The sequence below is a fragment of the Cherax quadricarinatus genome, chromosome 27, assembly GCF_038502225.1.
Source record: "Cherax quadricarinatus isolate ZL_2023a chromosome 27, ASM3850222v1, whole genome shotgun sequence".
Lineage (NCBI taxonomy): Eukaryota > Metazoa > Arthropoda > Malacostraca > Decapoda > Parastacidae > Cherax > Cherax quadricarinatus.
Window position 1 is genome coordinate 40624429 of NC_091318.1, and position 13095 is coordinate 40637523.

A 13095-nucleotide genomic window follows, 5' to 3' on the forward strand; every position below is an offset into this window, starting at 1 on the left:
AACCCTGGGTCGTAAGACGTACTAGTACGTCTGAAACCCCCAAAGGGTTCTTAAATTTTTAACTAAGATGTGTTGTTATTTTCAGGAATACAAACCACCAACAGCTTTGGATATTCCAGCGGACCTGAGAGTTACTCTTCTCCCTAATGCTTCAAATCCTCACGGTGTACTTGGCTCTAAAGGTAGGAATACTCGTGTGTTGTAACTATCCCTTAAGGTATTGTTAAAGGTGTTCTGATTGTTTTCTAACTACCTGTAATTACTTCAAAGTAAGGCATTATTCAGCAGTGCTCATCTATGATTTTTTTTTTTCAACAAGTTGGCCGTCTCCCACCAAGGCAGGGTGACCCAAAAAAGAAAGAAAATCCCCAAAAAGAAAATACTTTCATCATCATTCAACACTTTCACCTCACTCACACAATCACTGTTTTTGCAGAGGTGCTCAGAACACAACAGTTTGGAAGCATATACGTATAAAGATACACAATATATCCCTCCAGACTGCTAATATCCCAAAACCCCTCCTTGATCACTTTATTCTTTATCACTTAGAATTTGATATAAAAAAAAAATATGGTACCGACAAGTTGATGTAACAGCCTGGTTGATCAGGCTCTGATCAACCATGAGGCCTGGTCACAGACCGGGCCACAGTGCGTTGACCCCCGGAACTCTCTCCAGGTAAACTCCAGGTATAGAATGAGAAGCTGCGGTATAAACTGACGTCGAGAAGAGGTGTAGGAACTCATCAATGGAGGATGAAGAAGGAACCTCACTAAAAGCAGTGAGGTGTGAGTAAAGATCCCAATTTGCCCGATCAAATTGCCAGCGAGGGCTGCAGACAGGTGGTGAATAGGAAGAAGTAAGAATGATTGGAAAATGATCGCTGTCATGTAAGTCCGGTAGAACAGACCAGGTGAAGTCTAGTGCAGTGGAGGAAGAGCAGACTGATAGATCGATGCAAGAGAGAGTATGAGTACAAGGATCAAAATGGGTGGGAGTACCCGTATTTAAAACATGGAGGGGGTGAGAGGCGAGAAAAGCCTCCACTGGACACCACGCGAGTCACAATGAGACCCCCCCCCAGAGGAAATGGTGGGCATTAAAATCACCAAGTAACAGAAGTGGTGGTGGTAAGGATGAAACAAGAAAGGCAAAGTCTGGGATAGAAAATGCTCGAGAAGGAGAGAGATATAAAGAACATTGCAAACCACTTAGTCAAGTGGATACGGGCTGCAGTGTAATGCAGTGAGGTATGGACAAATAGTGTTTCCAATTGGGCCACCACACGTGGGTTTAAATTTTCCAGCACTAAAACCCACCAAATTACTTTCAACAGACGCTCTGTCATCTCCGATCATCCTTTGTACCTCTATGGCACCCGTATCCCTGAACGTGATACAGTCAAGTTTCTGGGCCTCCTCTTTGATCGTAGGTTATCCTGGAAACCTCACATTACCTCTCTGAAGGAAACTTGTCACAGCCGGCTGAACCTTCTTAAAACCCTTGCTCATCTTTCATGGGGAGCTGATCGTCGAACCCTCCTTCGCCTACATTCCACCCTTATTTTATCGAAACTTGATTATGGTGACCAGATCTATTCAGCGGCATCTCCTGCTACTCTCTCTAGCCTTAACCCCATTCATCACCAAGGATTACGTTTATGCCTTGGTGCTTTTTGCTCTTCCCCTGTCGAGAGCCTCTATGCAGAAGCGAACGTTCCATCCTCATCCGATCACCGTGATGCCCATTGCCTTCGCTACTATGTACACTCTCATGATCTCCGCAATCCTTCCACTTATAGAATGGTCACTGATATTAGTAGACATTATTTGTTCGCCGCCCCTGTTTACTCCATCCCTTCTCTCTTCGCCTTCATTCGCTCTTGTCGTCTCTTCAATTACCACCTTTCTATGTACATGTAGCATCTCACTTTTCCCTACCTCCCTGGGAAGTTCCAGCTGTTCGAGTCTGTTCTTTCTCTCTCCCTTGCTCGAAAGCCCAACTGTCTACGGTCGCTTCCCGCTCTCTTTTTCTTGACCACTTTCACTCATTTTAATGCCATTGCTGTGTACACAGATGGCTCTAAGTCTTCTGACGGCGTAGGATTTGTAGCAGTGTTTCCGGACAGCTTCGTACAAGGGCATTTACTATCTTCAGCTAGTATTTTTACTGCTGAATTGCATGCCATCCTTACAACACTTATCCGTATTGCATCTATGCCTGTGTCATCATTTGTGGTTGTCTCAGACTCCCTTAGTGCTTTACAGGCTATACAGAAATTTGATACACCTCACCCCTTAGTCCTCCATATCCAACTTTGGCTACGCCGCATCTTTACCAAGCATATTGTTTTTTGTTGGGTCCCTGGTCATGTTGACGTACAGGGCAATGAACAGGCACACACTGCTGCGCAGTCAGCAGTACATGACCTACCAGTTTCATGTAGAGGTATTCCATTTACGGACTATTTTGCTGTAATATCTTCCCAACTTCACACCTGTTGGCAACAACGTTGGTCTACTATGCTCGGCAACAAACTTCAATCTATTAAACCGAGTATAGGTTACTGGCCGTCTTCTTATCACCAGTGTCGAGGTTGGGAGACTACTCTCTCCCGTCTTCGCATTGGCCATACTCTTCTTACTCATGGATATCTCATGGAGAGGCGCCCTGCTCCTCTCTGAGAATTGCCAAGTTCCATTATCAGTCAGCCACATTCTGTTGGACTGCCAACTTTATCAACGAGCACGCAGAATTTACCTCCGTTGTCGTCTTCACTCTGCTGCTCTCTCTTTACCTTCTTCTCGCTGATGGACCCACCTTTCATCCAGACTCTCTCATTGACTTTTAGACAACAACTGACTTACTTCACAAATTCTGATACCTTCAGCCCTTTCTACTTCAATCTCTTGCTACCCTCTACCCCCGTACTATCCCCTTCCCCGCTGTTTTCTGTAACCTACTGATCATCCCTCCTCCCTTCTGCCATCCAATACCCTCGCTTCCTTCCCTACCCTGCAGCGCTGTATAGCCCTTGTGGCTTAGTGCTTCTTTTTTATTATAATAATAATAGCGCGCCTGTGGGAGAAATCTCAAAGGCCAAAAAGAGGAAGGGCAAAAGGGAGGGGTGGGGAGGAGGAAAGGAAAAAGGGGAGGATGGGATAGGGAGGGGGGGATTGGGGGATAATTAGGTTCGGTCTGAGGAAGGAGACCAACAGGTCTGATTCCTCAGACCAAGAGCCTCTTCACCACGCCAAGGAGCCCCCCTTGAAGAGGCTAGCCATGCTAGATGTTCTAGTAGTACCCTCTAATTATTTTACTACATGTAAACCACACAATAACCAAATTCTGTAAACTCAGCATTGTAATCCTTATAGAGAATAAACTCTGAATTGAATTGAATTATTGCTGTTCAACATGCATCTGAAAAGGTTTATTTGACATGCTCCGAGATTAAATTTTCATCAGCAGGAGGTACATCACAATACTAAAGATGCTAGATTACAACAAGGCCAACTATGCCTTTTCATCATTTAGTAGCTGAATTTCAGAAATATCCCTTTAAGGGAAAATTGGAGCAGTGAACTATAAGCAGTTAAAAATTTAATTATAGGAACAATGAAAAAAGTCTTAAATTGCAAATATATTCCACCAAAATAAATGATAAATTTAACAAAAATTCAAACAAAACAGAAGATTTTTTAGTATATGTACTGCCAAAGCTAGTACAATGAAAAGTAAAGTACATAATTTCTATTAATTCCATAAGAAACTAAACCATTACTGAGCTATTCACTCAAAAGTATCTTTAAGGAGCAGGAGAGTAGTCAAACATGCCAAGTCGTCAACGAAATTATCAGCCTGTGTGTATCAATGTTGCCCAATTCCTTTAACATTAAAATCTTTTTGTAAACATCTGTAATTCCAATATATCAAATCTTTTACAACTAAACTTTCATCAAGTAAAAGGTTGTTAACACTAAACAATTATACTAAGAAATCGCCCCCCCTCAAATTTCAACATAGTAAAATGTATGGAAGCAATGGTTGCCTTTCAGCACAAAAATCAAAGCTTTCATTATAATTTTGACATGTGCCAAAATTCATAATTTTCTAAGACACCAGTATTGAAGTGTTAGTTAGTATTGAAGTGTTAGTTAGTATTGAAGTGTTAGTTAGTATGTACTGTGCTATAACAAGACCATCTGAGTAGAAAGTTTTAACACAGTAATAATCTTACAACACAAGTAAAATGCTTTCATCAAATTTTAAGAGCAAATTCCACTCAATGGTCCTACATTAAGATTTGTGCTTTAAAATTAACTGAACCACCACCCCAGTTTCAGGAGATCAATCCCTAAAATGTGTAAAATTTAAGAAGCTTTCAAGTCATGACTTGTGCAATGCCATCTATGCACTTGTACATAAAGTACATCTCAATAACCACTTACCACTTTATACCACACCTTACATAAACAGTATCTTTAAATATAAACTAAAACTTCCAGTTGGAAGTAATGATACTACAGCTGTTTCTTCTCATATCTTGCCTTTTTTTTTCTATGTGGAATTCACATTAAAATAAAGAAAAAAACTTAAATGAAGAAAATTCAATTAAAATTTGGGACAAATTGTGCTCTACCTAAAACCACCAACCTTTGCCCAAACTTGATTGATCAAGACACTAAATGAAATAGAATCATGGCTGCACTTCCTACAATTTTGTGCCCAACACAAATAAGAACCAAAAAGGAATAAAAGTGCTTTGGTGGACTGAACTAAAAAATCAGGCTTAAAAAAAAAAAAAAAAAAAACCAAACCAAGAGGCTTTTCCATACAGCTTTAAGCATGATGTAAATGTTAAAATGTTGGGATAATACTAATGTCATTGTGCACTATTAAAACTACTCTAAACTGGCCTGTTAAAAGCTGTTGGAATCCTATTGTGAATACTATGAATATTTTTGCTAGGCTTGTACCAAGTGCTACTATAATAAAACCATACACCAACACTGCACTTGTCTATCAATGGTTATAGGTAAAGCCACCTTTTAAATCCACATAAAAACAAATTTACTAAAATTAGTCTTGCCAAAAGACAAGCACATCCATTTTTTGAATGCAAAGTATAAAAACAATTGTATTCAATATAGAATTCCACATTAATAGAAACAATATAGATTCAAGTTACAAAATAAAATTTTATAATCTAGAAAATCAACAAACATGGCAGGATCTGGCTTGTGGAAAGTTATATAACATGGCTGAGAGTTGTCTGAGTACGCATATTTGAATTTCTCATTATTGGCTTATGGCCACCATGTGCATCAACTGGGTGAGTCAACTTCCAGCAAGATCGACAGAAATACTTGAAGCAATTCTCATCACGGCAGAAATATGGGCCCAGATGCATGCCACACAGCTGGCAGAGACAGTCTGCTAGGTATGGGTCAACTTGTACCTGAAGAATAAGGACTGTTAACTATTTGAAATACAGGAACACAAGCATCTAACGAAACTGAATACCAATTGATTGCCATCTGTACATGTGCACACATTTTCATTAAGTTCCTAATTTTTATACTTGCTTCAATACAACAAAATACGGTATCCATAATGTTACTTAAATACGTAACTCGTACATACAAGAAATGTGACAACATTTTGGTTAGATTTGGACAATGCATTAATTAGTCTGTTGCTTTCACTGATCCAAGGTGGACAAACCAAGCATCTCCTATGTGCTGGTTATCTGCATACTGTTCCAACTATGGTATTAGGCCCTTTTTATTCTTTGTAACAAATATTAGCATATGCAGCTGTAGCACCATTTAACCCTACCTGGAGTTTACCTGGAGAGAGTTCCGGGGGTCAACGCCCCCGCGGCCCGGTCTGTGACCAGGCCTCCTGGTGGATCAGAGCCTGATCAACCAGGCTGTTGCTGCTGGCTGCACGCAAACCAACGTACGAGCCACAGCCCGGCTGATCAGGAATTGACTTTAGGTGCTTGTCCAGTGCCAGCTTGAAGACTGCCAGGGGTCTGTTGGTAATCCCCCTTATGTGTGCTGGGAGGCAGTTGAACAGTCTCGGGCCCTGGACACTTATTGTATGGTCTCTTAACGTGCTAGTGACACCCCTGCTTTTCATTGGGGGGATGGTGCATCGTCTGCCAAGTCTTTTGCTTTCATAGTGAGTGATTTTCATGTGCAAGTTCGGTACTAGTCCCTCTAGGATTTTCCAGGTGTATATAATCATGTATCTCTCCCTCCTGCATTCCAAGGAATACAGGTTTAGGAACCTCAAGCGCTCCCAATAATTGAGGTGTTTTATCTCCGTTATGCGCGCCGTGAAAGTTCTCTGTACATTTTCTAGGTCGGCAATTTCACCTGCCTTGAAAGGTGCTGTTAGTGTGCAGCAATATTCCAGCCTAGATAGAACAAGTGACCTGAAGAGTGTCATCATAGGCTTGGCCTCCCTAGTTTTGAAGGTTCTCATTATCCATCCTGTCATTTTTCTAGCAGATGCGATTGATACAATGTTATGGTCCTTGAAGGTGAGATCCTCCGACATGATCACTCCCAGGTCTTTGACGTTGGTGTTTCGCTCTATTTTGAGGCCAGAATTTGTTTTGTACTCTGATGAAGATTTAATTTCCTCATGTTTACCATATCTGAGTAATTGAAATTTCTCATCGTTGAACTTCATATTGTTTTCTGCAGCCCACTGAAAGATTTGGTTGATGTCTGCCTGGAGCCTTGCAGTGTCTGCAATGGAAGACACTGTCATGCAGATTCGGGTGTCATCTGCAAAGGAAGACACGGTGCTGTGGCTGACATCCTTGTCTATGTCGGATATGAGGATGAGGAACAAGATGGGAGCGAGTACTGTGCCTTGTGGAACAGAGCTTTTCACCGTAGCTGCCTCGGACTTTACTCTGTTGATGACTACTCTCTGTGTTCTGTTAGTGAGGAAATTATAGATCCATCGACCGACTTTTTCTGTTATTCCTTCAGCACGCATTTTGTGCGCTATTATGCCATTGTCACACTTGTCGAAGGCTTTTGCAAAGCCTGTATATATTACATCTGCATTCTTTTTGTCTTCTAGTGCATTTAGGACCTTGTCGTAGTGATCCAATAGTTAAGACAGACAGGAGCGACCTGTTCTAAACCCATGTTGCCCTGGGTTGTATAACTGATGGGTTTCTAGATGGGTGGTGATCTTGCTTCTTAGGACCCTTTCAAAGATTTTTATGATATGGGATGTTAGTGCTATTGGTCTGTAGTTCTTTGCTGTTGCTTTACTGCCCCCTTTGTGGAGTGGGGCTATGTCTGTTGTTTTTAGTAACTGTGGGACGACCCCCGTGTCCATGCTCCCTCTCCATAGGATGGAAAAGGCTCGTGATAGGGGCTTCTTGCAGTTCTTGATGAACACAGAGTTCCATGAGTCTGGCCCTGGGGCAGAGTGCATGGGCATGTCATTTATCGCCTGTTCGAAGTCATTTGGCGTCAGGATAACATCGGATAGGCTTGTGTTAATCAAATTTTGTGGCTCTCTCATAAAAAATTCATTTTGATCTTCGACTCTCAGTCTGGTTAGCGGCTTGCTAAAAACTGAGTCATATTGGGACTTGAGTAGCTCACTCATTTCCTTGCTGTCATTTCCTTGCTGCATTAATGTATTCCTTATTTCAAGAGCTATTAATTTTTTTTATTAGCACATCAGCCATTTCCCACTCCATTGTCTTGCCAGAGGCAGGCTCACACTAGTTATAAAACCAACATTAACACCCTTCCTTCAGAGTGCAGACATTGTACTTCCCATCTCCAGGACTCAAGCCCGGCCTACCGGATTAAAACTAAACCAGTATTGTACATTAACTGCTGCATATGCATCACTGAGAAGAAAGCACAGAGAAGCTTATGAATTAGAAAATTTCACATAGTAGAATTACACCAGATTGTCAAAAAGAATTGTGGGCTGCACTTTAACCCTTCGACTGTTTTCGACGTATAAATACGTCTTACGAGCCAATGTTTCTGACGTATATATACTCAATAATTCTAGCGGCTTCAAATCGAGCAGGAGAAAGCTGGTAGGCCCACATGTGAAAAAATGGGTCTGTGTGGTCAGTGTGCACCACACAGACAAAAAAAAATTTTTTTTAGAAATTAAATTTACAAATGGTTGGAGATCAATTACACACCTTCTTTTTAAATTTTGGAGTTTTTATCTGTATAAATGCTGCTCTAACAGCTTTGCTGTAGGACTGAACATTGTTGAATGTAACTCTGGCAGAGCCAATTGGATATTTGTGCTTGTCAGTGTCAATACCTGAAAAGAATAATTTACTTTTAAAGTTGCTTTTCAAGTTGCAGATTAATCCTTAATTAACAGTTAGGTCTCTGGAAGTGGTCAGACTCCTTTAAGTATGAATAGCATGTTAATTTTAAATTTAATTTTTTCTCTAAAAATTGCTCTTTATACCGACATTAAAAGCAATGAGAACACCTTGAATGACAGCCTTGAGAACACCTTGAATGACAGCCTTGAGAACACCTTGAATGATAGCCTTGAGAACACCTTGAATGATAGCCTTGAGAACACCTTGAATGACAGCCTTGAGAACACCTTGAATGATAGCCTTGGGAACACCTTGAATGATAGCCTTGAGAACACCTTGAATGACAGCCTTGAGAACACCTTGAATGATAGCCTTGAGAACACCTTGAATGATAGCCTTGAGAACACCTTGAATGACAGCCTTGAGAACACCTTGAATGATAGCCTTGAGAACACCTTGAATGATAGCCTTGGGAACACCTTGAATGACAGCCTTGGGAACACCTTGAATGATAGCCTTGGGAACACCTTGAATGACAGCCTTGGGAACACCTTGAATGATAGCCTTGAGAACACCTTGAATGATAGCCTTGAGAACACCTTGAATGACAGCCTTGAGAACACCTTGAATGATAGCCTTGGGAACACCTTGAATGATAGCCTTGAGAACACCTTGAATGATAGCCTTGAGAACACCTTGAATGACAGCCTTGGGAACACCTTGAATGACAGCCTTGAGAACACCTTGAATGATAGCCTTGAGAACACCTTGAATGATAGCCTTGAGAACACCTTGAATGATAGCCTTGGGAACACCTTGAATGACAGCCTTGGGAACACCTTGAATGATAGCCTTGGGAACACCTTGAATGACAGCCTTGGGAACACCTTGAATGATAGCCTTGAGAACACCTTGAATGATAGCCTTGAGAACACCTTGAATGACAGCCTTGAGAACACCTTGAATGATAGCCTTGGGAACACCTTGAATGATAGCCTTGAGAACACCTTGAATGATAGCCTTGGGAACACCTTGAATGACAGCCTTGGGAACACCTTGAATGATAGCCTTGAGAACACCTTGAATGATAGCCTTGAGAACACCTTGAATGACAGCCTTGAGAACACCTTGAATGATAGCCTTGGGAACACCTTGAATGACAGCCTTGGGAACACCTTGAATGATAGCCTTGAGAACACCTTGAATGATAGCCTTGAGAACACCTTGAATGATAGCCTTGGGAACACCTTGAATGACAGCCTTGGGAACACCTTGAATGATAGCCTTGGGAACACCTTGAATGACAGCCTTGAGAACACCTTGAATGATAGCCTTGGGAACACCTTGAATGACAGCCTTGGGAACACCTTGAATGACAGCCTTGGGAACACCTTGAATGACAGCCTTGGGAACACCTTGAATGACAGCCTTGGGAACACCTTGAATGACAGCCTTGGGAACACCTTGAATGACAGCCTTGGGAACACCTTGAATGACAGCCTTGGGAACACCTTGAATGACAGCCTTGGGAACACCTTGAATGACAGCCTTGGGAAAACCTTGAATGACAGCCTTGGGAACACCTTGAATGACAGCCTTGGGAACACCTTGAATGACAGCCTTGGGAACACCTTGAATGACAGCCTTGGGAACACCTTGAATGACAGCCTTGGGAACACCTTGAATGACAGCCTTGGGAACACCTTGAATGACAGCCTTGGGAACACCTTGAATGACAGCCTTGGGAACACCTTGAATGACAGCCTTGAGAACACCTTGAAAACACCTTGAATGATAGCCTTGGGAACACCTTGAATGACAGCCTTGGGAACACCTTGAATAACAGCCTTGAGAACACCTTGAATGATAGCCTTGGGAACACCTTGAATGACAGCCTTGGGAACACCTTGAATGACAGCCTTGAGAACACCTTGAATGATAGCCTTGGGAACACCTTGAATGACAGCCTTGGGAACACCTTGAATGACAGCCTTGAGAACACCTTGAATGATAGCCTTGGGAACACCTTGAATGACAGCCTTGGGAACACCTTGAATGACAGCCTTGGGAACATCTTGAATGACAGCCTTGGGAACACCTTGAATGACAGCCTTGGGAACACCTTGAATGACAGCCTTGGGAACACCTTGAATGACAGCCTTGAGAAGACCTTGAATGATAGCCTTGGGAACACCTTGAATGACAGCCTTGGGAACACCTTGAATGACAGCCTTGGGAACACCTTGAATGACAGCCTTGGGAACACCTTGAATGACAGCCTTGGGAACACCTTGAATGACAGCCTTGGGAACACCTTGAATGACAGCCTTGGGAACACCTTGAATGACAGCCTTGGGAACACCTTGAATGACAGCCTTGGGAACACCTTGAATGACAGCCTTGGGAACACCTTGAATGACAGCCTTGGGAACACCTTGAATGACAGCCTTGGGAACACCTTGAATGACAGCCTTGGGAACACCTTGAATGACAGCCTTGGGAACACCTTGAATGACAGCCTTGGGAACACCTTGAATGACAGCCTTGGGAACACCTTGAATGACAGCCTTGGGAACACCTTGAATGACAGCCTTGGGAACACCTTGAATGACAGCCTTGGGAACACCTTGAATGGCAGCCTTGGGAACACCTTGAATGACAGCCTTGGGAACACCTTGAATGACAGCCTTGGGAACACCTTGAATGACAGCCTTGGGAACACCTTGAATGACAACCTTGGGAACACCTTGAATGACAGCCTTGGGAACACCTTGAATGACAGCCTTGGGAACACCTTGAATGACAGCCTTGGGAACACCTTGAATGACAGCCTTGGGAACACCTTGAATGACAGCCTTGGGAACACCTTGAATGGCAGCCTTGGGAACACCTTGAATGACAGCCTTGGGAACACCTTGAATGACAGCCTTGGGAACACCTTGAATGACAGCCTTGGGAACACCTTGAATGACAACCTTGGGAACACCTTGAATGACAGCCTTGGGAACACCTTGAATGACAGCCTTGGGAACACCTTGAATGACAGCCTTGGGAACACCTTGAATGACAGCCTTGGGAACACCTTGAATGACAGCCTTGGGAACATCTTGAATGACAGCCTTGGGAACACCTTGAATGACAGCCTTGGAAACACCTTGAATGACAGCCTTGAGAACACCTTGAATGATAGCCTTGGGAACACCTTGAATGACAGCCTTGGGAACACCTTGAATGACAGCCTTGAGAACACCTTGAATGATAGCCTTGGGAACACCTTGAATGACAGCCTTGGGAACACCTTGAATGACAGCCTTGAGAACACCTTGAATGATAGCCTTGGGAACACCTTGAATGACAGCCTTGGGAACACCTTGAATGACAGCCTTGGGAACACCTTGAATGACAGCCTTGAGAGCACCTTGAATGATAGCCTTGGGAACACCTTGAATGACAGCCTTGAGAACACCTTGAATGACAGCCTTGGGAACACCTTGAATGACAGCCTTGAGAACACCTTGAATGACAGCCTTGAGAACTCCTTGAATGATAGCCTTGGGAACACCTTGAATGACAGCGTTGAGAACACCTTGAATGACAGCCTTGGGAACACCTTGAATGACAGCCTTGGGAACACCTTGAATGACAGCCTTGAGAACACCTTGAATGACAGCCTTGAGAACTCCTTGAATGATAGCCTTGGGAACACCTTGAATGACAGCGTTGAGAACACCTTGAATGACAGCCTTGGGAACACCTTGAATGACAGCCTTGGGAACACCTTGAATGACAGCCTTGAGAACACCTTGAAAACACCTTGAATGATAGCCTTGGGAACACCTTGAATGACAGCCTTGGGAACACCTTGAATGACAGCCTTGAGAAGACCTTGAATGATAGCCTTGGGAACACCTTGAATGACAGCCTTGGGAACACCTTGAATGACAGCCTTGGGAACACCTTGAATGACAGCCTTGGGAACACCTTGAATGACAGCCTTGGGAACACCTTGAATGACAGCCTTGGGAACACCTTGAATGACAGCCTTGAGAAGACCTTGAATGATAGCCTTGGAAACACCTTGAATGACAGCCTTGGGAACACCTTGAATGACAGCCTTGAGAACACCTTGAATGATAGCCTTGGGAACACCTTGAATGACAGCCTTGAGAACACCTTGAATGACAGCCTTGGGAACACCTTGAATGACAGCCTTGGGAACACCTTGAATGACAGCCTTGGGAACACCTTGAATGACAGCCTTGGGAACACCTTGAATGACAGCCTTGGGAACACCTTGAATGACAGCCTTGGGAACACCTTGAATGACAGCCTTGGGAACACCTTCAGTAAGAGAAATTATGCTCTACAGAGCCTTCAGTAAGAGAAATTATGCTCTACACCACCTTCAGTAAGAGAAATTATGCTCTACAGAGCCTTCAGTAAGAGAAATTATGTTCTACAGTACCTTCAGTAAGAGAAATTATGCTCTACAGAGCCTTCAGTAAGAGAAATTATGTTCTACAGTACCTTCAGTAAGAGAAATTATGCTCTACAGAGCCTTCAGTAAGATAAATTATGTTCTACAGCACCTTCAGTAAGATAAATTATGTTCTACAGCACCTTCAATAAAAGAAATTATGTTCTACAGTACCTTCAGTAAGAGAAATTATGTTCTACAGTGCCTTCAGTAAGAGAAATTATGCTCTACAGTACCTTCAGTAAGAGAAATTATGCTCTACAGTGCCTTC

The 13095-nt window shown here is 42.9% G+C and overlaps 1 long non-coding RNA gene across 1 annotated transcript; it reads right to left on the reverse strand.

Moving 5' to 3' along the window:
- Positions 1-3633: 3633 nt before the first annotated feature.
- LOC138853293 (uncharacterized) lies at positions 3634-8695 on the reverse strand. The gene is made up of 2 exons (XR_011392503.1): positions 8210-8695; positions 3634-5464 (listed from the first exon to the last, which is right to left on the reverse strand). It is a non-coding gene; the product is annotated as an uncharacterized lncRNA (long non-coding RNA).
- Positions 8696-13095: the final 4400 nt, after the last annotated feature.